This window comes from Rhincodon typus, chromosome 9 (genome assembly GCF_021869965.1).
Source record: "Rhincodon typus isolate 14 chromosome 9, sRhiTyp1.1, whole genome shotgun sequence".
Lineage (NCBI taxonomy): Eukaryota > Metazoa > Chordata > Chondrichthyes > Orectolobiformes > Rhincodontidae > Rhincodon > Rhincodon typus.
This window is the reverse complement of record NC_063340.1, coordinates 63,900,139-63,924,593: the sequence shown is the minus strand read 5'-3', so window position 1 is coordinate 63,924,593 and position 24,455 is coordinate 63,900,139. Positions and strand designations below refer to the sequence as shown.

At 40.7% G+C, this 24,455-nt stretch overlaps 1 protein-coding gene across 1 annotated transcript in view; it reads left to right on the top strand.

Annotated features, from left to right (window-relative positions):
• Positions 1–17,570: 17,570 nt before the first annotated feature.
• The window catches only part of LOC109921727 (suppressor of cytokine signaling 5), a 56,898-nt gene continuing 50,013 nt past the window's right edge, over positions 17,571–24,455 (top strand). The window contains exon 1 of the mRNA XM_048601064.1: positions 17,571–17,929. The gene's annotated coding sequence lies outside the window, so the exon portion shown is untranslated. The remainder of the gene's footprint in view (positions 17,930–24,455) is intronic.

Sequence of the window (24,455 nt, the reverse complement as noted above, 5' to 3'; positions counted from 1 at the left end):
TGTGTATGTCATCTGAGTGTAGCACACATGATGGACTGCAACATACATTCTTAGACAGTCTGCCTGGGTGCAAGCCTCCGGTGGTTTCTGGTTGGGCTAGGGTGCTGCCACCAATCCTCCTTCATATGCTGGTTTAAGGGGCTCCTCAGTATTTTGTGATGGAGGAATGGACTAAGAATAAGTCTCAATACATAAGATATTTGTCATAGAAAACAAGATGTAGTTTATTACATCTCAGTAACTATATACAGGCTACATATTACTATCAAGAAGCAGAGAAGATGTATGTGCCACCATCAGGAGACTATGCCCGAATGTCACTGCTCAATACTTGAGAATACCCAAAGCTCCACCCAGTGGCTGGGTTAGTTACCAAACTGGGTGGAACTTCAGTAGTGGTCATAGGTAACCCTTTCATATCAATTACCACATGCAACTTCCCCCAAACATTTTACACGTGAAAATTCCAAAGCAAAGTGATTCCAGCTCAGCAACAGCTTCTCAGCCCTTGTCACATTTCCCCATTGTCTCCCTGTCATGAAAACCCGGGCTTTATCCACCGTGGGTAATGTTCAGTCGGCAATAGTGTCAAGCAGACAGGTCCACATGAACACAAAGCCCCCTTAACACCATATCCAATTCAAATCCATCGCACTACACACAGATAATGCATTTTTGCAGCCAGAATTTCATGTGAGAAGGTCAATCATTGAATTACCCAACATTATTAAACATTCTTCCTAAGTTACAAATATGAACATCACCCACCTGAACCTAAATGCAATTATTGGGTATTTTTAATTCTCTTACAGGTGCAATGGCATGATGTTTCCACTTCACTGCCAGCTAGAAACATTCCACTATTCTTATGCCCCCTTACTTAGGATGAATTTGATGTGTGTCCTATGGGCTCCTGATACAGTGAGCACCCTGACATTAGGGAGTCACCAACATTGTAGCAGAAGGCTCATCTACTGCTGTAGCTATTGGAGATATGAGTGACATTGGCAGAGGGCTGTCTCCCTCAGAGACGTCCTAGGAAATCCCCCCCAATGTTATCAACAGATGTACACCCTCCACTGTGAGGATCAGTTGGGCCTATCTGCTGTCCTGAGGGGATTAGTAACCTGATGTGACTTCAAGCTACTTGTCACACTCTCAGGCTGGCTCTAGGCACCAGACAGAACCGGACATATTCTTTTGTCTTTCATGACAGTCATCAGTCTCTCAATCCAAGCAACTGTTTGTTTTGAAGAATGGGTGACAAGAGTATAGGTGGCCGAGACAGACTCTTTCACTCTCCCTTCCAGCGCCTGAATCTCTTCCTCATCTCCACCTACCTTGCTTTGTGTGTCCTGCGTCAGCTGCCTGACGCAAGAGGCTCATCCTCCAATACTCTTCCAGTTACCAGACAGCTGCTCCATCTTAGTCTCCGAAAGTTATTTTTGACTGTCAAGTGCTCTCACCAGAGCTTGAATCCCTTAGAACTGATTTACGCATGCTCACTGAGGTTTGCATATCTGTGCTAGTCCATTTGTGAAGTAAGGATGTGATGTTGGTCCCTCTGAGACTCTCTACTTCTCGTTAGATATTATCGACAATCTCTTGGGGCTGGTGGCTGCAGCTGCTGATATTAGGCCTGATGTTTGTGGAGAAAATGGAAACAAGTAGCTTGCTTTCACAAAGATACACTTCCTCACACACACACACCGGCATCAATGGGAGAGATGGTAAGCAGGGTTTAAACCTTAGGCCCTTCAACATTGAAATAGACATTCCTTCCCGAAATATTCAAGCCCCCAAAATCCAAGCCCAACATGGTTGCATTTCCACCACCTTGCCATCTTTCTGAGTTTCCAACGCCATCTCCAAACCCATGCTCTTCAGCACTGTATGTAGAAAAAAGCTATGTGCCCTTAGAGTCTGATCAAGCTGAAGCCTTTCTCAAATCTGTTCTCACCTAATGGGTCAGCTCTATTCATTGACTTCCATCTCCAATACTTCCTCCACAATAAGAGTGAGATTAGTTGGGTTTATAGATCTGTTTACAGACTTGACTGTATCTCAGACACTATGTGGTCCCTTCTCCTTCAAATAAAAAAAGAACATTTGTTGTGCGACAAACGTCCCTTCAGAACCGTGACCAATGTGTACTTTGTTGGTGGTCAACATTTCTCAGTGCTCCTTGCCAACTAACAGGAGTTGCTATTTAAAGGTTATACCCTTCACCCTACACCTGGTTGCCATGCAGATTAGCACATCTGCATCATGCAGCCTTTGACACTTGGGCAAGACTCTAATAAGTTTCACATCACATCTACACACCCTTCCATATAGATCCATCTTCAAGCTACTTGTACACATTCCGTGGGCAGATATCAAGGTGTCAGCGAGTCTTTATTGGCACAGCGATCATATTTTTCAGACAATCCCATGGCTGTTGATCTCCTCTGCAACTTCCTTCTGGGCTGCACTTCCTGTCAATCAGTCACAGCCTGGAGAAGAATCCTCAGGGAGTCCTCATCAAACCATCGACCTGGGTTCCTCTGCAGCTGGCTGCTCTATTCTCTCCCTCATTTATGTAGCGTCAAAGAGGGATAAAGAGTTGATTTTGAGCCTTTTTTGAAACATTTGTTATCCACAAGGGGAAGGGATCAGCTGTATTCAAATGTTCTTTCTTCCCAAACAAATGTCTGGAATGATTCACTGTTAGCACAATTTTTATCAACATCTAAAACAACAATCTTTACCATTGATGCTGCAGTAGTGGTTTTAACAGTGACAAAAAATTTTCTGCCTCCCAAGTAAATTCTTTTTGGTAGCTGCCACAGTAAATGTATGGTTATGAATAACTTCTGCTTTGCAGCATGATCCCTTTCTGCCTGGATGTTCCATATTTTCTGCCCATCAGATGCATTTCAAACTGTACTTCCCAGGTGATGGTTAGCTTTTAGTGAGGTAGCTATTAATTGGATATATTATCAGGGCTTTAAAAGGTGAGGCTGGTAAACAGTGATCCATACACTTCTGGGTTGCACTCCCACCCCACCACGGAGCAGCTTAAAGATCAGCCACATGTTACAAGCTACATCACTATAATCAGAACTCCAGTTGGGAGAACTCTGTCCCAGAATGCACTTGCACAATTCTTGGTGTATTGAATTGGTTACACTGCTAGAAAGTGGGATGATTGTCATTAGGTCAATGCAGACTCAATGGACCAAAGGGTCTCTTCTGTGCTGTATTACTTCATGACTATAAGAGAAACTCACGAAAACAGCAAGCAAATTCTTCAAATTTATTTCTACTTGTAGTTAACTATTCAGTATCCCAGAAAGCTTGTTTTATTCTGGCGTTCAACTACACAGACAAACTTTAGATAGTAAGACAGAGAAGTAAACTGTTGAATACAAGAAGATATTTTAAAAACATTTGCATTTGGCAGACCCTAATCCAGCTGCTTCTGCCAGACAGTAATGTTGTACCAAGAGGAACATTTCTAAGGGTGTGATTCTGAACAAGAATTCAATGCTAAGGCCTTCCTAACCCAGTTACTTTTGCAACTCAAATATCCTTCTCCACTGAATGTTAGTGAAATGAGAATGGCAGAATGTTGTGTGTATGCAGCCTAGAAATTGATGGGAAACTCTCCTACTCTAGAGATTTGAAATGTTGTTTACTCCCATCAGTTGTGTCTTCAGAAAACAACAGAAATTTTGGCAAGGTTGCCAACAGGGATTACGTACAGGCAACAAAATTTGCTAAAAACAGTCACAAAAATATAGGCACGCGAGAATGTTCTGCGAGAGACTATTTCTATGTCCTCTGGACTCCAATTAAAGTCAGCTCTTTCACCAAGTCTGATTGTCTTTGTTCTCAACGGTATTATCTGTACAGTCAGTCAATGCATCAGACCTAACTCTTTTGGTGTTACTGTAACAGGAAAATATAACTTTCTGCATATATTCTGCTTCTATATTCCCTCAATCTGGTTTCTCATTTGTTATAGTACTGAAACAGGAATTGTAAGAGTCAAATATGACAAATGTGACTGTTACAAAGGTAAACTCCTACTTCTCAAGCTGTGCATCTTTTGACACACTTGACTGCTCCAGGCTTCTCCAATGTCACCCACTGGGATGGAACAGCACTTTGTTCTTAGCTATTTAATCCTCACTAGAGAATCACCTCTAACAATGCTCCTACACAGTTCCCAATATATGTCCTAGGTTACTTCTTATTTCTCATCTATATGCTGCGCCTTAGCAACAGGAACTAAAAACCTAGCATCAAGTTTCACATGAACATTGATGACACCTAGCTCTACCTCAGCATCATTTCCTTCAACACTTCCATCATTTTAATACACCATTCTTTCATCCGATCTTTCCTGGGAAGTAGGCAAGGCCAGTACTTCTTGCCCATCCCTAATTGCCTTTGAACAGTCGCTCGCTCGGCAATTTCGTATGCAACCACATTGCTGTGGAGTCTGGAGTCACACGTAGGCCACACAGATGACAAACTTCTTTTCTCTGCCTGATTTTCTTCCATAAAAGGGACTTCAGTAAGTCACGTTTTTAAAACAGTTAGTAGATAGTTTCATGACTCGCATTATATTTGATTTCACTTAATATCTTAGGTGTGAAACTCAAATAATTGCCATGGGTGGACTTGAAACCTGGGCCTCCAGATTACTAATCCAATAACAGCACCAATTATATCACTGTCTCCCCTAAACATTAGATGAGTACAAATTTCCTCCAGTTGAACATTCAGAAGACCAAGTCTTCAATCATTTCCACAAGCTCCATCCCTAGCTATCAATTTCATTGTTAACTGTCTGAAGCTGAACTAGATGGTACACAACCTCAGCCTTTTACTTAGCCCTGACATGAGCTCCTAACCATGTATTCAGACCATCACTAAGATTGCCTATTTCCATCTCTCTTAACTCATCGTAATGCTGAAATATCCTTATCCATACCTTTATTGCCCCGAGTGAACAAATGAGTAAAATGTTGTGGAAATGAAAATTAAGCTGATCTGTAGAGGTATATGCAAAGATAAAACCTTACTTTTATAAAGAGAACTGTGGACTTTGAATACAGAAGTCATCTTTATAAAAAACTGAAAAATCATTTATGTTTCTCAATTCATATTCCAAAGAGATATTAGTTTTTGTAGTAATATGGGAATGCATGTGTTAATGACACGACGATGCTGGTTGGACATCTACTGATTAAAGCCATGGCAACCTACCTGCCAAAACTGAAATAGTTGTGTGGTATTGAACTTGAATTTATCCTGAAGTTTTTCACTTTCAATGTGACCATCTCGAAGGTCTGGTTGCTTTCCTTGACTACACCTAAGAGAGTAGTACTTTTTAAAAAAAATTTTGCAATTCCTTCAAATTTCTGCTTTTTCAAAAGTATTTTCCTTTGCAGGAAACTTCTCCATTTTGGGATGGTTTTGCAGGATTCACATCTGCAAAATCACTGAACATGGTGATTGGGATTTAGCTTTATGAACCACAGATCAATGCCTTTGAATAACAGATATTCACCAGCAAAATTATTTAAGGGGAGATTGAAAGCTGAAATTCCAACATCACAGCAAAACCCCAGAACAAATATCACATCTCAAAACTGAGATAGAGAGAGCAATTGGGATTCAATACAAGAGGACACAAAATCATTTGCATAATTCCAGGCATACAACAAGGACTTGTTGTATTTTGGTACCAGCCAGAAATTATTTTGGATAAAACACAGAAAATCAGAAGATGCAGTCTTCAGACAAGTAAAACAGCCATAATTTTACGTTGTTGAAACTTTAGTGAGAACACTAGAATAGTATGAGAACACTATTTGGAACTAGCTGAGAGGGCACCATGGTCAGTATGGACCAATTTGGGCCAAAGGGCCTGTTTCCATGCTGTATTACTCTATGACTCCAGAAGCATCTGAAACAGAATATTAAAGTTGGAGACAACACAGTGTGGAGCTGGAGGAACACAGCAGGCCAGGCAGCATCAGAGGTGCAGGAAAGTCATCGTTTCGAGTCAGGAAAGTTGGATATTTTGGGCATTTCTGAATCACTTCAGCTTAATAGTTATCCAGAAAAAGTTAAGATTAAAAATCTACTCTAAGCTTTTGTAACAATTAAACTGATTCCCTGACTCACCACAGACCTCCACACACACCCCCCAGCTAACCCTTTACACCCACAGACTCCTGACAACCACCCTCCGATCAAACCAACACACCTCTCCCCAGAACCTGACACCACCTGCCAGACCAGGTCTCACTTGTGGAGACAATGCCCCTCAACCATTACTGGACCTCAGTCTGAAATGCGCCCTTCCAGCCATGGCTACCCAACGTGAACTGACACTCCATCCCACCTCACACCAGCTGGCAGTAGCACAGACCAGTCCCTAAGTCTGATGGAACACTGACTCACCACTTTCAAACCCTTCAGCTTTCAGAAAAGACATGGCAGCTTCCCCCTCCTGTAGACATGACAAAGCTCCTTTTGCCTGTTGGAACTAACCCCAGCATCAAGACGCAAATCACCCTAATGTCCTTTATGGAAGGGAAATGCCATCTTTACTTGGTCTGGTCTACATATGACTCCAGACCCAGAGCAAAATGGTTGACTCTCAGCTACCCTCTGGGCAAGTAGGAATGGACAATAAATGCTGGCCTAGCCAGAGATACCCTCATTCTACGAATGATTACAAAAAATTCAAAGCTAGCTCCACTGAATAGGACCTGTCCTTCCTATGCTTGAGATCAGAAGCAACTGTTCTACTTGGAACTCAGTTGTGGCAGGAATCCTTCAGGAATGTATTCAAAGCATCCCTGAAGAGGTCCATCACATCTATCAACTCGTGAAGACACTGACCTGTCATCAAGCAAAATGGAGAAGACTTGCAGGCACCCCCAAGTACATCTAGAGACTTTGTCAGAAGTCACACAACACCAGGTTATAGTCCAACAGGTTTATATGAAATCACAAGCTTTTGGAGCACTGTTCCTTCATCAGGTAAAGTGAAGAGACTCACACAGGCACAGAATTTATGGGCAGAGAAATCGAAAGATTGTACAAATGGTGTGAGTGGAATGTCGATAGGCTGAATAATAAGTCTCTGCAGGTGATCAAAAAGGTCAGACGGTGTGAGTAAAGTGTCACCAGCCGAATAGCAAGTGAAGGATGACCTATGATCCAATTAATTGAGGCAGGGACATAATTACAAAACATTAAATTTAAGATGGTGCTGGAGACAAACCAAATGGCTGGAATAACATGATAGGTATGAGTCATATGTCAAAGGTCTAACCAAAGTAACAAGTAATCCAAAACTGTACAAACTAATTAGGTAGAGAGATCTTAACAAGTTGTCAAGGTGATGGTGTCAAATCAGGACAGTAAGGAAGATTTTACAGATACAGAACAGTATGGTGGGGTTACCTGTAGCGGTGGTTTGACACCATCACCATGGTAATCACTTTACTTGCTATTCAGCTGTTGACACTTTACTCACACCATCTGACACTTTAACACTTTTGATTACCTCCAGAGACTTGGTATCAGCCTGTCGTCACTCCACTCACACCATTTGTAGGATCTTTTGATTTCTCTGCCTATAAATTCTGTGCTTCTCTTCACTTCACCTTACGAAGGAGCAGTGTTCTAAAAGTTTGTGATTTCAAATAAACCTGTTGGGCTATAACCTGGTGTGGTTGTTCTTCTGACCTTACCCACCCCAGTCTAACACCAGCACCTCCACATCACATCTAGAGACTTTGTTAGGGAAATGCAGAGGTGCAGAGGAAGTGCACCATCCTCTAAACAAGCTATCTATCCAACCCTTAAAGTACCACCTGACCCACATATGGCAGGGTCTGCAGACCTCACATTGAATTTATCAGCCAACTCAGAACCCATCGAACTGAACGTGTTTTCCTCAATCCCAAAAGACTGCCAAAGAAGAAGAGCTTTTTGCATCTACAAGTTATCTGAACTCTAAAATCTGGATTCTTAAATTTATTACCCAGTCTGTTGCATTCTAATTTGATACTTTGATCTGCTGTCATTATCTCCAAAGTATTCATCCTTACATTTTGCAGGCTATCTATACACACAAAAATCCCTGTAAATTCAAAATCTAGCTGACTTTCCTTAATTGGTTTAAGTTTTTACAAGTGCCATTTATTTTGACCCAGATGCTGAATTCTACGTATTTCTTCAAACTGATTAACTCACTGTTCTGCAGTTACTTGGCTGAGACATGAGAATTATCCTCTCGAGAGGCTAAATATAACGGGACTATATTCACTGGAGTATGTAAAAATGAGAGGAGAGCTAATTGAAAGGTAAAAACTTCTTAGAGGGCTTGACAGGGCAGATGTTGAGAGGCTATTTCTCCAGAAAGCAGATTCTACCACTTAGAATCAGAGTCTGCAGATTTTAGCTATATCTGGGTCAGCTATTTAGGACTATGATGAAGAGAAATTTCTTTGAGAATTACCTTGGCATTGTGAATCTTTGGAAATCTTTGTCCCTGCTTCAATGTTAGATCCACTCAAGTTTGCCATCAACAGATTTTTGGGCACTGGGGTAATGAGGGACAGGTGGGTAAGTGCAATTGAGTTTGAGGCCACAATCTTATTGAACAGTGAAGCAGGCTTATGCGGTCATATGGCCTATTTTTGTTCCTATTTCTTTTTATCTTGTTCTGTTTTTGTATTGTTTACTATTTCACAAAACTCTGGCACAATTCTTGAACATCATTTTTTAATGTGTCTGTTTACAAAAAAAAAGTTTCATTTATAACACTCTCTTCTTTTTCTCTCCTTTAAGCCTGACAGGAAATTCAGTCATTGTAGGATCAATATGTAGTTATAATCAAATGGCCAGCTGCTTTGTTTTTGATTGAAGGTGTACGCCCAGAATGAAATCCCAGCTAATATGCCAAGACCTCATGTGTTACAGAACTCTGTGACTAACGTCAGCGATCGCTTCAAGATAGGCTTCAAGAAATGGGTCTTTTCAATGGTTTGAAGGCCCATCTGAGGCAACTCCTCCAGCAGCTGAAGACACTAAAAGATCTAGAAGATGACAATGGGCATGTTTTAAAAAGTAGAATGAAATTACACTAACCTGGGCCAAATGCAGCGTACCCCAAATGTAAAATGAGCTGCACTTTTGCCAGTTTTGCTGAGCCATTCCTGAAGTTATGCTACAACCAAACCTGACTATAGCCTATCAACATCACATCCCTTTGTGGAGAATCCACCTCCACAAGGCTGTACATGAAATCTTGATTTCAGGTGTGGGCTCAGCAAATCCAGGCCCTATGTTTGTGGCTGTCCTGTCAGATGTTTGTCAAATTGATGGCAGGAATTTCCCGGAACAATTGAGCAATTTTGGAGCCGCGATACATCAAAAAATATGTCTGTATAAATATTTCCTAAAGTGACTTCTGCAAACGATCATTAATTTGTCAATCCATCATGAGCAAAAACACTACTTATTTGGTGGATTGCTTCTTTCTCTTTAGTTTGACACATATTGGTTGCCTGTGACTTTTCATTTTTTATTTTGTTTAATTCTTGTAACTCTTCCCAGCTTCATCATATCCAACATTTTCCCTCCTTTCATGCTATAGGTAAATCCTCTCCTCTGCTCTGTTTATTGTGGGAACATGTGTATCAGTTTGATCTAGGTGAAGGCTAGCACACATACAAGTTCCAAGATCTGGATCCAATATTCCAGAAATCTGAGACCTCCCTTTCCATGTCATTTGTTATGTGGTGCTTCATTCTGCCTAATCTGCCTCTCTCTAACTGATCCAATATGTGGTCACAAGAATAATCTCTAAATCAGCCTAGTTTTCTTCTCTTTAACCTAGCATTTACTACTCAATGTTCCTCTTTAGACAACGTTCACACAACTCTTTCTGCTATAGGTATGCCCTTTCTGCCCACCCTAACATTGTTCTCACTGCTGTGGTACTGCTTATGGTTATTCTGTTTATTTCAATGGCCTCATCTGCATCATAGACATCCAGCATGGTACACTTGTTAAACAATTTTAAATACAAAGAAATTGCCTGAATCTTCCTTTCTCTTCAATGAATGACCATCTGCTGCTTTTCCTCTGCATCATTCTACGTCTCTACCTGTCGCATGACCACCTTCAGGAATTTACATTCTAGTATATTGTCCTCTCCAGTTCATAGGTTCATTACAGACTATTTGAAGCTCTAAAACAGGCCATCTAGGTCCACGTGTTTATATTACTCATGTACTTTAGTTATAAGCTCAAACAAGTCTAAACCGAGACATTTTTGCCCATTTGGTTGTTCTTAGTTTTCAGGAACACTCAGATCATGCAAGTTCCTCAGAATATTGCTCACGCTTTTGTTGACATTTTAATTAACAACTGTTTAAGTTAACGACTACCTGTTAACTGACATTGTGATGAATTAACCCAATTCATGTTTAGTCAAAACCCTCATTTTGGGTCAATCGCTCTCTTGCTGTCCCAAATTAAAAGATGTTGCTTTAGATTACTTAACTAAATATTTCAGCTGGTATTTACACATGTCTTTCTTTTAACTTAGTCAGCTGATGCAATTCTGCGTATGCTGTAGTCTGGAACAGAATTGAGCACCACATTTAAGCAAGTGTATGAAAGCAATGAAAAAAGCTACAACACAGATATAACTTGGACATCATCATGGGTGAGAGCAACATTTACGTAAACTAGGGATTTTTCATGGAGCTGAGAATGAGTAGAATAAGCATGACCGGATTGAGGTCTTCAAGTTTTTGATGGGTTATGATAATTTCCAATTGTTGGTGACATGACAATAATTTGGAATGAATGTAAGACAATCATTGAAAAATGTAGCAAAGAATTTTTTTTAATGTTTCAAAATAATTGGTTATGTTATCAAAATTTATGTGGCAAATCATTGCTAAAACAGGGCCCGTTGTTAAGGCAGATTATTACTTCAAAAAGAGAAATACTTAAGAGTGGGGGGATGAGGCAGGAAAGTGGTATTAGTCCAAATGTGGAGTAAAACACCAGCATAGACTGTATGGGTCAAATAAACTGTTTCTGTGCTATAATATTTTATGGTTCTGCACAATTAACGCTAAGGAGTCAAACATGCAGTTGCAGTTTCAGCACTTACAGGGGTTTAACCCTGTTATTATTTATTGCTAATCCCTTTCTGTTTCTCAGCAACCTAGAACCTTAGGTGCACTAATGTTCTTCAGTAGTACTAATGGTCAATCTGAGGCATAAAGTTGTTAACCTTGGGGACCATTCAAAATATATAGTTCGGGAAAATGGATTGAAAAGCATATCAGGGAGGAGACATCAGGTGTATAGAGTTTTATTAGGAGAGAAGGTAACAGTTAATGTTCTCCATCTTTTAAAATGCATTTTAAGCATTTCAAAGACAGAATTAGTCGAATCATCAAGTGACTCCTTGCTGTATAAGGGGATGCTGACATAGAAGAACTTCCATAAGACTAAACTGGAATCACTATTAATTCTCAGGAAGAGAACACCAGAATTGGGTTGTACAGAGCTGTCAACAGGTGATGAATGAGGTAAGGTATGTTGAGTTTGATGGAACAGTGAACAATAGTTTCAACCAAGCTTAAAACTAACTGCAGGAACTTAGTCTCCTCTAGCACACTTCTGTTCTGAACACTTGATTTAGCACATTCACACCCTGGCCTTCTATTTTATTCTCCAGTTTCTCCCAACCATGTTCAACTTTGCTTTTTATTTGGAGCTTTTTCATTCAATTTCTGTCTTTCGTACACCTTTTCAAAGCTATCAATACTTTGATGAATCATTCAGAACATAGCAGCTTCTTCCAGCTTTTAAAAAAAATTCACAAGTCATTTAACACAGAATTACCATCACTTTGTGTTATTATGCAGTATTAAACGCCACCTGTTATTTTGACCACCTCAATGTTTTGATCAAGGTAAATTCCACGAATTTTCTTTTTAGTTCTAGGACATAAACTCTCTCTGAACATCTAAATTTTGTTTTCTATCTTCAAGTGCTGATGTTGCTGCTTATATTCACAATGTTTTTTTTATTTTCAGATTTCAAGCTGCCACAAGTTGACTACGACTAGAATTTTTTTATATATTCAATCATGAGATGTCGGCATCACTGGCTAGGCCAACATATATTATCCAAACCTTATTGCCCAGAGGGCAGTTAAGTGTCAACCACATTGTTGTGGGTCTGGGGTCATGTGTAGGCCAGAACTAGTAAGGCTGGCAATTTCCTTCCCTAAATGTCATTAGTGAACCACATGGGTTTTTCCGACAATTGACAATGGTTTCATGGGCACCATTAGATTCCTAATTCCAGACATTTTACTGAATTCAAATTCCATCATCTGCCACGGCAAGACTCAAACCCAGGTCCAAAAACATTACCAGAATCTCTGGATTAATAATCTAGCAAAAATATCATTAGACTATCACCTCCCCTAATCACACCTCACCTCAAAACTTCAAGCTCCTGGATTTAAAAAATTGTTTTCCACATGAAAGTCTTTCTTTTCCCAAACAAATTCATTTAAAAAACATTGTTAAAGCAACATTAACTTGCTTATTTTAAGAATAGCATCAAAAAATTGCCAGTAACCAAGTTTATTTAAATTGTGCTGACAACTATAAATGTAATCACATACAGTAATTTCATGCAAACACATTAAGGAATGCATTACTAGAGGTGGCAGTTAGGGAGCAGGTTCCAGGTTTTTGACCCAGACACAGTAAAGGAATGCTGATATATTTCCAAGTCAGATACATCCATGTTCAAAAAGGGGTGTAAAGATGAACCAGCAACTAAAAGCCAGTCAATGAAACCTCAACGGTGGAGAAGCTTTTCAAAGTGATATACCAGAAGAAAATTAACAGTCACTCAAACACGTAATGAATAATCAAGAAACCAATAAGAGGGAAAATGTTACTTGACTTCATCCTCATCAACCTAGCTGTAGCAGATGCGCCTGTCCTTGACAGTATTGGAAAGAGTGATCACCTTACAGTCCTTGTGGAGAGAAGGTCCCAACTTCACACTGAAAATACCCTCTATCGTGTTGAGTGGAGTCACCATTGTGCTAAATGGGACAGACTTCAAACAGATCTTGCAACTCAAAATGGGACATCAATGAAATATCTCAGACAATTAACATTAGCAGAATTGTATCCAACCACATCTCCAGCCTAATGGCCCGGCATATCCCCAATCCAGCAATACCATCAAGCCGTGGGATCCAGCCTGCTAAATGAAGAATGCAGGAGGGCATGGCAGGAGCAGCATTAAGAGTACCTAGACCAGCCATATAAATATTGTGGCTATAACAGCAAGACGATGACTAGGAATTCTGTAATTAAGTAACTCATCTTCTGACTCTTGCAAACCTGTCAACTGTGTACAAGGCACAAAACAGCAGTGTACTGGAATACACACCACCCTACTCTTCGCCTGGATGAATTTAACTCCAACATCAGCCTAGAAACTTGACATCATTGAGGACAAAGCAGCCTACTTGACTGTAATCCCATTCACTTTGGCACCTTCAGCATTCACTCCCTCAATCAGTGATGCATACGGGCAACCATGTGTACCATCCACAAGTTGGACTGCAGTAACTCATATAGACTCCTTCAACCTCCACATCCATAGGAATTCTGTTGGGACTAACTCACCTCACAATTGCCCAAAACCTGTCACCAGGCACAAGTCAAGAATGTAATGGAATACTTCACCATGACTCTGAGTGACTTTTCTCAAGACTGTCTTCTGTGCTTCATCTGGTCAGTCAAGCAACTGGGGTCATGAGCCCACTTTTCATGGAATTACGTAGCAGCAGACAAAATTGTGCTCATCACTGCCACGACCTTCCATCAATCACATTGCTTGCCATATTTAAAGTCCACCTGCATCCTATCGCAGTAACTACAGGCCAGGAACTAGTCGACACACTTGACCATTATGGCACAGAGGAAATGAAAGCTCACATCCCATTTTGTGGACAGGGATCTGGAGATATTGGTGTACAGGGTAGTGAAGAGCAGGGTTGTTAATTTTCCTGTGAATTTCTATAACAGTGTGAGCCAGCCTCAACTCACGTAGTGTCTGTGTACCAAGTCAGAAGGGACACCCGGTAGTACAGGAAACAGGTCAACGATCTTCTATGCTCGGCAAGTGTGAATGTCACCATCTTACCTCTGTTAAGTCCCACTCACATGGCCACTACTGACACACTCTGTTGCTACATACACATACATCTCACTGAAGATCATGGACTACCACTCTCACTGATGCATGCAACATGTCCACTCAAGGGCTCTTGCCCAGATCATACTCCCAAACTATGAATTCTGCATTCTGTGTCTGCTACTTTTTCATTGATGACATTTCATCACCTCTCCTGCATAAGACCTGTCTGTCTCTCCATCAAGTCTGCTCCACTATTCAATTAGATCGTGACTGATCTGATAATCCTCAACTCCACTTTCCTACCTTTCACATACCACTTGATTCCCTTATTGGTTTAAAATCTGTCTATCTCAGCCTTGAATATTCTTAACCACAAAGTCTCCACAGCAATCTGCAGCAAAGGATTCCACAGATTTACTACCCTCTGAGAGAATAAATTCCTCATCTGTCATAAATTGTCAACCCTTACTCTGAGATTATGCCCTCTAGTCCTAGACTCTCCCAAAAGGGGAAGCAACCTTGCTACACCAACCCTCAAAAGGAGGTGGTGGCATAATTGTAATGAAAATGAACTAGCAATCCAGAATCCGCAGGCTAATGTACTGGAAATATGGGTTTGAATCTCACCTTGGCAGATGGTAAAATTTGAATTCAATAAAACTCTGGATTTGAAGTTAGTTTATAACCACTATAGATCACTATAAAAACACATCAGATTCACTAATGTCCTTTAGGGGAAGGAAGCCTACTTTGGTGGATCCTTAAACAGTGCGGCCTATTTATGACTACAGACTGGTAGCAACGTAGTTGATTCTTAACTGCCCTCTGATTAATTACGGTTGGCCAATACCTGGTGGCTTAGACAGTGATTCCCACAAAGAAAATAACTGTCAAACTGCCTAAAAATCTTACATATTTCAATAAGGTCACCTATTGTTCTTCTAAACTGCAATGAAAACAACATTGTTTGATTTCTCCGTATAAGAGGATCCCAACATACTGGCAACAACCTTGTGAACCTTTTCTGGACTGCCTCCAAAGCCTGCATATCTTTCCTTACATTAGGAGACCAAACTTTTTCACAATATTCTATGTATGGTCTGACTAGTGTCTTGTATAGTTTAAACTAGACATCCCTATTTTTATACTGTTCCCTATTACCTGCTAAACTTCTATGTTAGTTTTTTTGTGGTAAATGCATGAGGATCACCAAACCCTTTTGTGCTGCAGATTTCTGCAGTCTTTCTCCACTTAAATAACATGCAGCTACTTTATTCTTCCTGCCAAAATGTATAATCACATAATATTCCATCTACCAAGTCTTTGTCCATTTATGTAACCTGTCTATTTTTGTCTTTAGACTCTTTGTGTCATCCTCAACACTTTCCTTCCCACTTATTTTTGTGTCATCTGCTAACTTGGTGATAGTATATTCACTTACCTCACCCAAGTCATCAATATATATTGTAAATAATTGAGGCCCCAGCACTGAACCCCATGGCATTCCATTAGTTACAGGTTGCCATCCTGAAAATTACGCCTATATCCTAACTTTCTATCTTTCATTAGTTAGTCAATCCTCTATCCACACTAATGTACTACTCCTAATACCATGTTATTAATTAGATTTATACATGGTACTTTATAGAATGCCTTTTGAAAATCCAAATATATTACATCTGCTGGTTTTCCTTTATCTTACTTGTTATTTCCTCAAAGAATCGATCCTTAGCCCCATTAGTTTCCCTAGCACTTTTTTTCTGGAGTGGTTTTTTTTGGCATTTATTTCTTCCCCAATTTTTGTCCCTTATTTTGGTAGTTTTGGAATACTGATTATTTTCTCTCCTGTGAAGACTTATGCAAAGTATTTATTCCATTCCTCTGCCAGTTACTGGTTCCCTTTTATTACTCCCAAGCCTCATTCTCTAAAATCACTGTTAACAGTTTTTCCAGTCTCTTCCATCAGACTCAATCCCTCCCTTCATCTCATTGCAAAACAAAATTGGCCCACAATCAGATAAACATGTTCAAGGCAGATGTGGGGTGTTGGGGTTGGCTGTGGTGGTGACGCATGGTGGAAATCAGGCTCCTTACTGCATACGAGGAGAAACTTCTCGCATTAGCTGAAGTAGAGTATGTCAGCAGTAATGACGATAAGTGACCTCAGTGGCCAACCAATTAAATGACCTTCATAGTGCTGTGCTTCTCTCCCAGTGTTACCAGCAGCACCCATTCTTAACCTACATGAGATTTTATCTGTCTTAGACAACTAAATCCCACTATTCTTATGCAGACATTGGTGGCACCCAGCAAACCTCCATAAAGTGAGGCCTCTGGCTTCATCTCTATCTCTGAGAAGGCCACTGAACCTTCAGAAGATGCATCTTTCAACTGCATCCTCCAGCAACTGAGAGACTTTCACCTTGATGGATATCCTCTCCAGATTAGACACAAGACAACAACCTGGTGAGCACACCTCTGCAGCTGGTTGAGGAAGAAGCTCCCCAAATGTTAGGCTAGTAATGAGATCCAAATGGATAGAAATAAGGTGATCGCTGCTCCGCCTTAAAGGATGGTGGAGACAGATTCAAACGTGACTTAGGTAAGGAGGGGAAAAGTGCAGGTCTACGCCAGGGAATGGGTCTAACTCTTGAAAAAAGGTTAGGTTGAATTCTGTGGACTAAGAAACCTCCGTGCTCCTGATCCTATGAAGTCTCCTTACTTTGAGGTGGAAACACTGCTGCCAGAAAATGCTGGATGTGCAATTTTGTCGCAGGCTTCCATAAGTGAAAATTTCATGACTGTTATTGCCCTGTTTGGCATCGGATTCACTGACAGTTAGATTTACTTTGCGTGATGTACAACGTGCTGAGAAACACTTTTAGGCGTATGTCGGTAATGTTGTTGACTGTAATTTTTTTAAAAGCAAAATTAAAAACAAACACCATCATGAGTACTTTCAGACTTTTTTGCACGCGCTGGACAATGTCCAGTAATCTCATCGCCTGCAATCCCATATGGTGGGTGTAGGAGGTTGAGGGGTAGAGAAGGGAGTTCGGCAGAGAAGCCGGGGAGCAGGCGACTGGGATGACTCACCACCTCCGGCTCATCCAGCCACGCCCACGCCCCCACCTTCCCCGGTCTCCCATTGGCGCTCCGGTTGCCGGGCGCCTCGGCCGCGAGAGCGCCTCGCCAGTGGTCGGGAGGCGGTGTCAATCACTCGGTCGCCATGGAGTTCCGGCTGGCAGTTTCGGATGTCCCACCCTCCTTCCCCCCCACAACATACACTGCTCTCACCCCCCCCCCCTCAGCCGCCTCGAGACTCTCGTCCATCTTCGTCCACCAAACGCTACGTGATCACCATTAACCGTCCGGCTAGTGGTGCGAGTGTAGCGAACCGGGGCGCTGCCATCGTTCTCGTTCTCGGACAGTGCCCGGGGTCCGGGAAGCCGGAGGCGGCCGCTTGTCCGGGTGTTCCCTTCTCTGAGCTCAATCGGTGGCAGTTGGAGCTGAGCCTCTGGCCGGTGCCGTTTCTTTCTCCCTCCACCACCCCCCCACAACCCGGTCCTTTTATCTTTTCTCTCTCTCTCTTTCTATGCTGCGTTGCGGGTTGAGATGTTTCTGAAGGCGAGGTGTTTGAGGGGGAGTTAAGGTAAGTGCGACAAATTCCCCGACTTCCCCCCACCCCCGGTCTTTATTCATGCTCTTTGACAAAGGAGGAGGCAATGGAAAAGGGAGCTTTCCAATGAATTAGTGTCGCGTATAAGATCTGTGCGTAATTTTATAATGTGTTGGAAACTGTGGATTTACGATTTCTAGGATGTCAGCTCCCTTTTCAATTCAATCTTACCGATAGTCTAGGGGAGTGAAAGGGAAGACCTTTTGAGCTCACTCGAGCTCCCTCCCATCTCCCCCTGCTCTCCTTCTATCAGTTGGAAACTTAATGTTTTTTTGTTATATAAAGGGTCAAACGTTACTGTTGAAGATTTGTTTATATGTTGTTTCCTTTCTAGGTAGTTCGTTCCCCCCCCCCCCCGCTTAAGCTATCCCTTTTGTTCCTGAATTACTGCCACTCAACAGCAGTGTGACCTTGTTCACACTGTGATTGTAGGAGCTTTCTTTGTGCAAATTGATAGCTGTAAATCCTTCATTACAACAGCTCTTGCATTTCAAAAGTGCTTCATTGGCTGAAGAGTGCTTTTTAGATCTCTTGATGTTATCAGTGATGCTGTATGAATTTGTCAGTGGATATGTAGGAAAAGTGTTGTCTGTTGCTGTGACTGCAAGTACATTTTTGTAATTATCAATCCTACCCTTCAGTTGTGTGCACAGGCGTGCCAGATGGTACGTAAATCTGAGGGCTCTTTATAAGTGTTAATGTCCCTAGCTCCTGAGCTGAGAGGCTCCAGTTCAAATCCCACCTGCTTCAGAGGTGTGTAACAACTTTTCTGAGCAAGTTTTTTTTAAATTGAGGAGTCACCATGACAATTCAGTATTACTTGCCATTCCTTATTATTTTTCTTTCTGATCTACTTGTGATGAAGTAGATGTCTAAAACTGTCTTATTGTTAATATTTTGGTTGATGATGCATTTCTATAGATGGAGTAAAACTGTTGATACAGTGTGGAGCTGGAGGAACACAGCAAGTCAGGCAGTAGCAGAGGAGCAGGAAAGTCGATGTTTTAGGTCAGGACCTGAAACTTAGACTTTCCTTCTCCTCTGCTGCCTGACCTGCTGTGTTCCTTCAGCTCCACACTGTATTGACTCTGACTTCCAGCATTGGCAGTTCTAAACCTGTTCAGCTTCATTCCAGGAGATACCAAGAAGTCACTGGTTTTCACTGTTGCCATTTTTCCCAAGCTGAAGACATACTTGGGAATATTTCTAATTTAACTAGGGTCCAGTTTATTTCTTTGCTTCCACAGTTAGGTCATCAAATAATTTGGAATCTGACTAACCAAGAGTAGGAATGCCCCTTTCTCTGAGCAATGTTTTTAAATGCATTCAGTCTACTGTCATCCTTTGAATGTGTTGGCTGCAATATACCTAGTGCACTCAAATTGCTGATTGTTCATGTTATGACATTTTAATTTTACTCCCTATAAAGTCTGTTGAGACTGAACATTTTTTTAAGAATGAGGGCAGAGCGGTAGACATTGTTTACTTGGACTTTAGTAAAGCATTTGAGATTCGACATGCTATACTAATCAGTTAAGTTAGATCACATGGGATTCAGGGTGAACTCGCCAATGGGATTCAAAATTGGTTTTTTGGTAGGTGACAGAGGGTAGTGGTGAAGGGCTGATTTTTGGGCTGGAGGTCTGTGACCAGCAGTGTTCTACAGGGATTGGTACTGGGTTCACTTTTGTTTGTAATTTTTGTAAATGATTTGGATGAGAATGTAGAAGGCACTGTTAGTAAGCTTGGGGATGACACCAAAATTGACTGTATAGTGGACAGTAAAGGAGGTTATCTAAGATTACAGAGAGATCTTGATCAATTGGGTCAATGGGCTGAGGAGTGGCAGATGGCGTTTAATTTGGGTAAATGCAAGATATTTCATTTTGGTAATACAGACAAGGACAGGATTTATACAATTAATGGTAGGGCCCTGAGTAGTGTTGTCGAAAAGAGAGACGTAACGGTTCAGATGCATAATTCTTTGAAATTTGCGTCACAGGTGGGCAGTGTAGTTAAGGAGTTTAGCATGCTTGTCTTCATTACTCAGACCTTTGCATATAGGAGTTGGGATGTCATGCTGAGGTTGTACAGGATGTTGGTGAGTTCTCTCGTGGAAAACTGCATGCAGTTCTGGTCACCCTGTCATAGGATATTATTAAATTGGAGAGAGTTCAGAAAAGATTTACTAGGATGTTGCTGGGAATGGAGGGTCGGAGCTATGAAAATAAGCTGGGACTTCTTACACTAGAACGTAGAAGGCTGAGGGGTGACCTTGTAGAGATTTACAAAATTGTGAGGGGAGTAGATAAGGTGAACAGCAGTCCCCCCCCCAACCAACCCCCCTCACATCCAAGGTTGGGGTGAGAGGAGAGAGTTTTTAAAAGGACATGAGGGACAGCTTTTTTACAGAATGGTCAGTGTGTGGAATGAACTGCCAGAGGAAGTATTGGGTGCAGGTACTGTTACAATGTTTAAAAGGTATTTGGATAAATACATGAATAGAAAAGATTTGGAGGGTTGTGGGCCAAATGCAAGCAGGTGGGACTGGTTTAGTTTGAGAAAACAGTTGTCATGGTCTGGTTGGACCGAAGGGTCTGTCTCCATGCTGTATGATTCTATGACTGTATGGTTAAGACTGCTAGTGAGAGACCTGTCGTTTGAAATTTGGCTTTATGCCTTATTGGCCAAATTCTAACTAACATTTAGGGATTTGAAACTATCCTTAAACTAAAATGGAAGTCTGTGTAGCTATGAATACTAAAGTACTGTAGCAAAGCATATTTTCTAATTTGTTGCATTGTTTTTGTATTAGTTTAAGAAATGGGTTATACAATGTGCTGTCATGAACTGCACAGAAAGCTAAACAGAACTATATTTCAAAACTTTTTAAAAGCTTGTCTTTGTCCTCTTTAAGAAATAGTAAATAACTTGCTGAATTTATTATTTGTGAATTAATGTCATCTTGCAATTGAGATTTACTTGATTTACTTCAAAATATACTGTACGTAACTTCAAGTATTGGATTCTGGAAAAGATTGCCATTATGTACACATCCTTTGCTCAGTGAATAAAGTATTTAAATTTGGCTGCTATGGAATAGTATTTCTCCAGGAAGCTGCTAGTTTTCTCCTGCATTGTAGTTTTAATAAAAGAGGAAATAGTGCCTTTCTTAACGTTGTGATATTGTAGGTGCTTTAATTTTGAGCAAAATTGAGGAAATGTGACAGCCAGTTGTATATAGCCAGCAGCAGTCAAATAAAGCACCAAATTGTCTGATTATAATGTTCGGTAAGAAATAAGTTTTTTGACCAGGACACCAGCAGAATTTCTAGTTTGAGTAGGGTGTTGAGATCTTTCCCACCTATCTAGGGGGACAGTGAAGACAAGGAGTCTGTTTAACATCTCTTTCAAGAAATGTTCCCTCTGACTCTGTAATGCTTTTTCTGTATTACAATCATCACTCAGCAAGGCTTCCTATTTGTGATGCCATTAAGTCAAGGCTAACACTGAAGCTGGATCTGATTTGGCCGAGATAGTTGGGCTGATTGGCCTTATTCCTGCATTCATTTTTTTTCTTTGTGGCTGTTAGTCTTCTGTATGGAGCAGTTAAAACATGAATTCAATGTAATAAACAAATTTACTGTGTAACTGACCATCTGGTTGTACTACTAGATCTGTTGTTTTCCTGATATGAACAGGAGAGGAAACCTGTGTTTAGCTTGAGACAGTGTCTTGGACCTCTTCTCTACATTTGAAAAAGTTCCCTGTTAAAATTGAATCTCACCTTAATTTAATATTGTTCAAATTCTGAGAGTCTGATAGTCTATGTAGACTGATACTCAACAGTAATCCTAACCACATTTGTGGAATGTCAGAACCAAAAGTGATTAATTTTATGATGACACTTGAAATGCCATAGCATACAAGGCTACAGGCCATGCTGTAAAAAGTCATTGACTCTCTGACTTACTGACACAACCTGTATTTGCTCAAGGTTTGTGCAAAATCGTGCTGGTTGATTGCTTAAAGTCAATGGGAGAAAGTTGCAATTCATGCCCTGTCAATTAAACCTGAATAATTTCATGGTGTGTAAATCAGTCATCAGAAAAACTTCTCAATCAAACTTTTTTGAGCCTTGTGATGTGGGGTAAAACTGAATGTACATCAGAAATTCTGTTAAAACAATAATTAATTGAAACTGTTCATTTGTATTGGAACAGGTATCATAGTAAAACCTGAAATTGTCCTTTCGCATTTATTTTGAGAGCAACCTGGTTACTTTGGGATTGTTTTGCCGTTGTATAATATTGGTAGTTCTAGTAGTTGGTGTTAATGCTCCCACAATAATGCTGAGAGTTGATCCAGTGATAAAATAGAGGAATGAGAGATAACAATGTGTAGAACTGGATGAACACAGCAGGCCAAGCAGCATCAGAGGAGCAGGAAAGCTGATGTTTCGGGCCTAGACCCTCCTTCAGAAATTTTCTGAATACAGATTCTCCAGCATTTGCAGTTCCTACTATCTATAAAATAGAGGAATGATGTTTTATGTTCAAATCCAGATGGTGAGAGATTTGGGGGAACTCTTGTAAGTGGTGGTCTTCTGCAAACATTTGTTCTTGTCTGCCTCTGTCATGGAGGCTGTGGGTTGGAGATGTGATGTTGAAATAGGTTGCAACATTTTAGCTTGTAGCTGGTGTGCATTGCAGTCACGTCTGCCTACTGTATAGGGATTGAATATAGAGTCTAGTGGGAAAAAATAATGGTGACTAAGCAAGCTGGAGCTTCTTGGATGATTTTTAGGTGATACAATGCCTGTACATTCAATCAGATGGTGGATGCCTTTCAAAGGTTGTGGGGTTTGTTTGAATTCTTGGAGCCAAGCTGAATTTGGACCAGTGCTGGAGAACTTCATTATTGGAGTTGTGAATGCCACAGCCAAGACAGTGCTTCCCAAGCCTTTGCCTACTGTGACCCTCTTTTGAGGCTTAAGTTTGTCATGCTCCCTCACTGAGCATTGGGGATAGGATGAAATCTAAATTCCTAATAAGTGGCTAGGGATAGTGTCAACCATTGATGTCCTGGAGTTTGTGACCCTAAAACCTACCTTCCATGTTAGTTAGATCTTTGAGAGAAAAGTCCTAGACAAACTTTATATGGAGGGAAGGATCTTAATGAAATAGCTCAGAACAATTGCTGGCCAATCATACAGACCTGAAAGACTAAAGTTTTTGAAGATTTGTAGCTCGGGTTGTGGATGAGGTTGTAGACATGCTGAGCCCAGTGGGTTTGTTGCAAACGTTTTGTCACCCTGCATCATTGCGCCTCCAGTGAAGCGTTGATGTTCAGTCCTGCTTGTTATTTATATGCCTCTGTTTGCAGGGGTGGTTGGTATTTTTCTCAGTGGTTTGTACACAGGGTCTAATTCAACACGTTTGTTGACAGAGTTCCGGTTGGAAAACCAGGTCTGCAGGAATTCCCTGGCATGTCTCTGTTTGGCTTTTGCAATTATTGATGTGTTGTCAGAGTTGAATTTGTCCCTCGTCCGTGTGTAGTGAGACCAGTGAGAAACGCTCATGTCTCTCGGTGGCTAGTTGGTGTTCATGTATCCATATAGACAATTTTCAAGAAAATTGTTATAAAATTATAAAGATTTAAGTTTACAATTGCCTCTCCTTAAATATAGTTTATTGTTTTACTCTTGCAGCAATGCTGAGCATTTAATTTCTGGGAAGAAGTAACTCCAATTTCTAAAGCTCCTTACAGCATGCTCAGTTTGGTGTTGTGACAAATCAACGTATAGGTAATATTGATCGTGGGATGCCTAAACTTAAGGTCGAGTTGCTGACTGTTACAACTGGTCAGCAAACTATAGATTAAGTAGCTTTCAGATTGCCAGATCGTGGTTAAAACCATAATTCAGTGATATTGCTTAAAAACTTGAGTGAATTTTCTGAACAGCAGTGCATAATTTTTATGTTGGATGAGTTTAAATGATAGTTAGTTAAGCTGCATGTTGGGGTAATTTAGTGATTGTGTTCAGTTATTGGCTGATAAAGCTTCTGTTTGGGATTAGTTTTATTGCTACAATTATTGGATTAACTGTTTCATTTTCATTAGTGGGAAAGACTTCCTCAGGAGCACTAGCAAAGTATCTGACCAACTAATTCTTTGGGTGGTTATTCTGCTCCCAGTGACAACTCAACTAGCCAAGGAACTTCAGCTTGGTACCATTTTAAACAGAACAGCTGTATTTTAAACATTGTTATGTTTGTATATTCGCTCCTCCATAACACTTAAATCACAACTTGGACAATACTTTAGATCATTCCAAATTCAAAAAATACTAGAAAATAATGAATACAGAGACAATGCAAATATTGTCAAAACTGGAATAGTAGAACGATTCTGTTTCTTTAAGATTTTGGAGTAGATCTGTAGCTCGGGTTGTGGGTGTTGAGGTTGGTTGGCTCGCCGAGCCAGTTTGTTGTTTTGC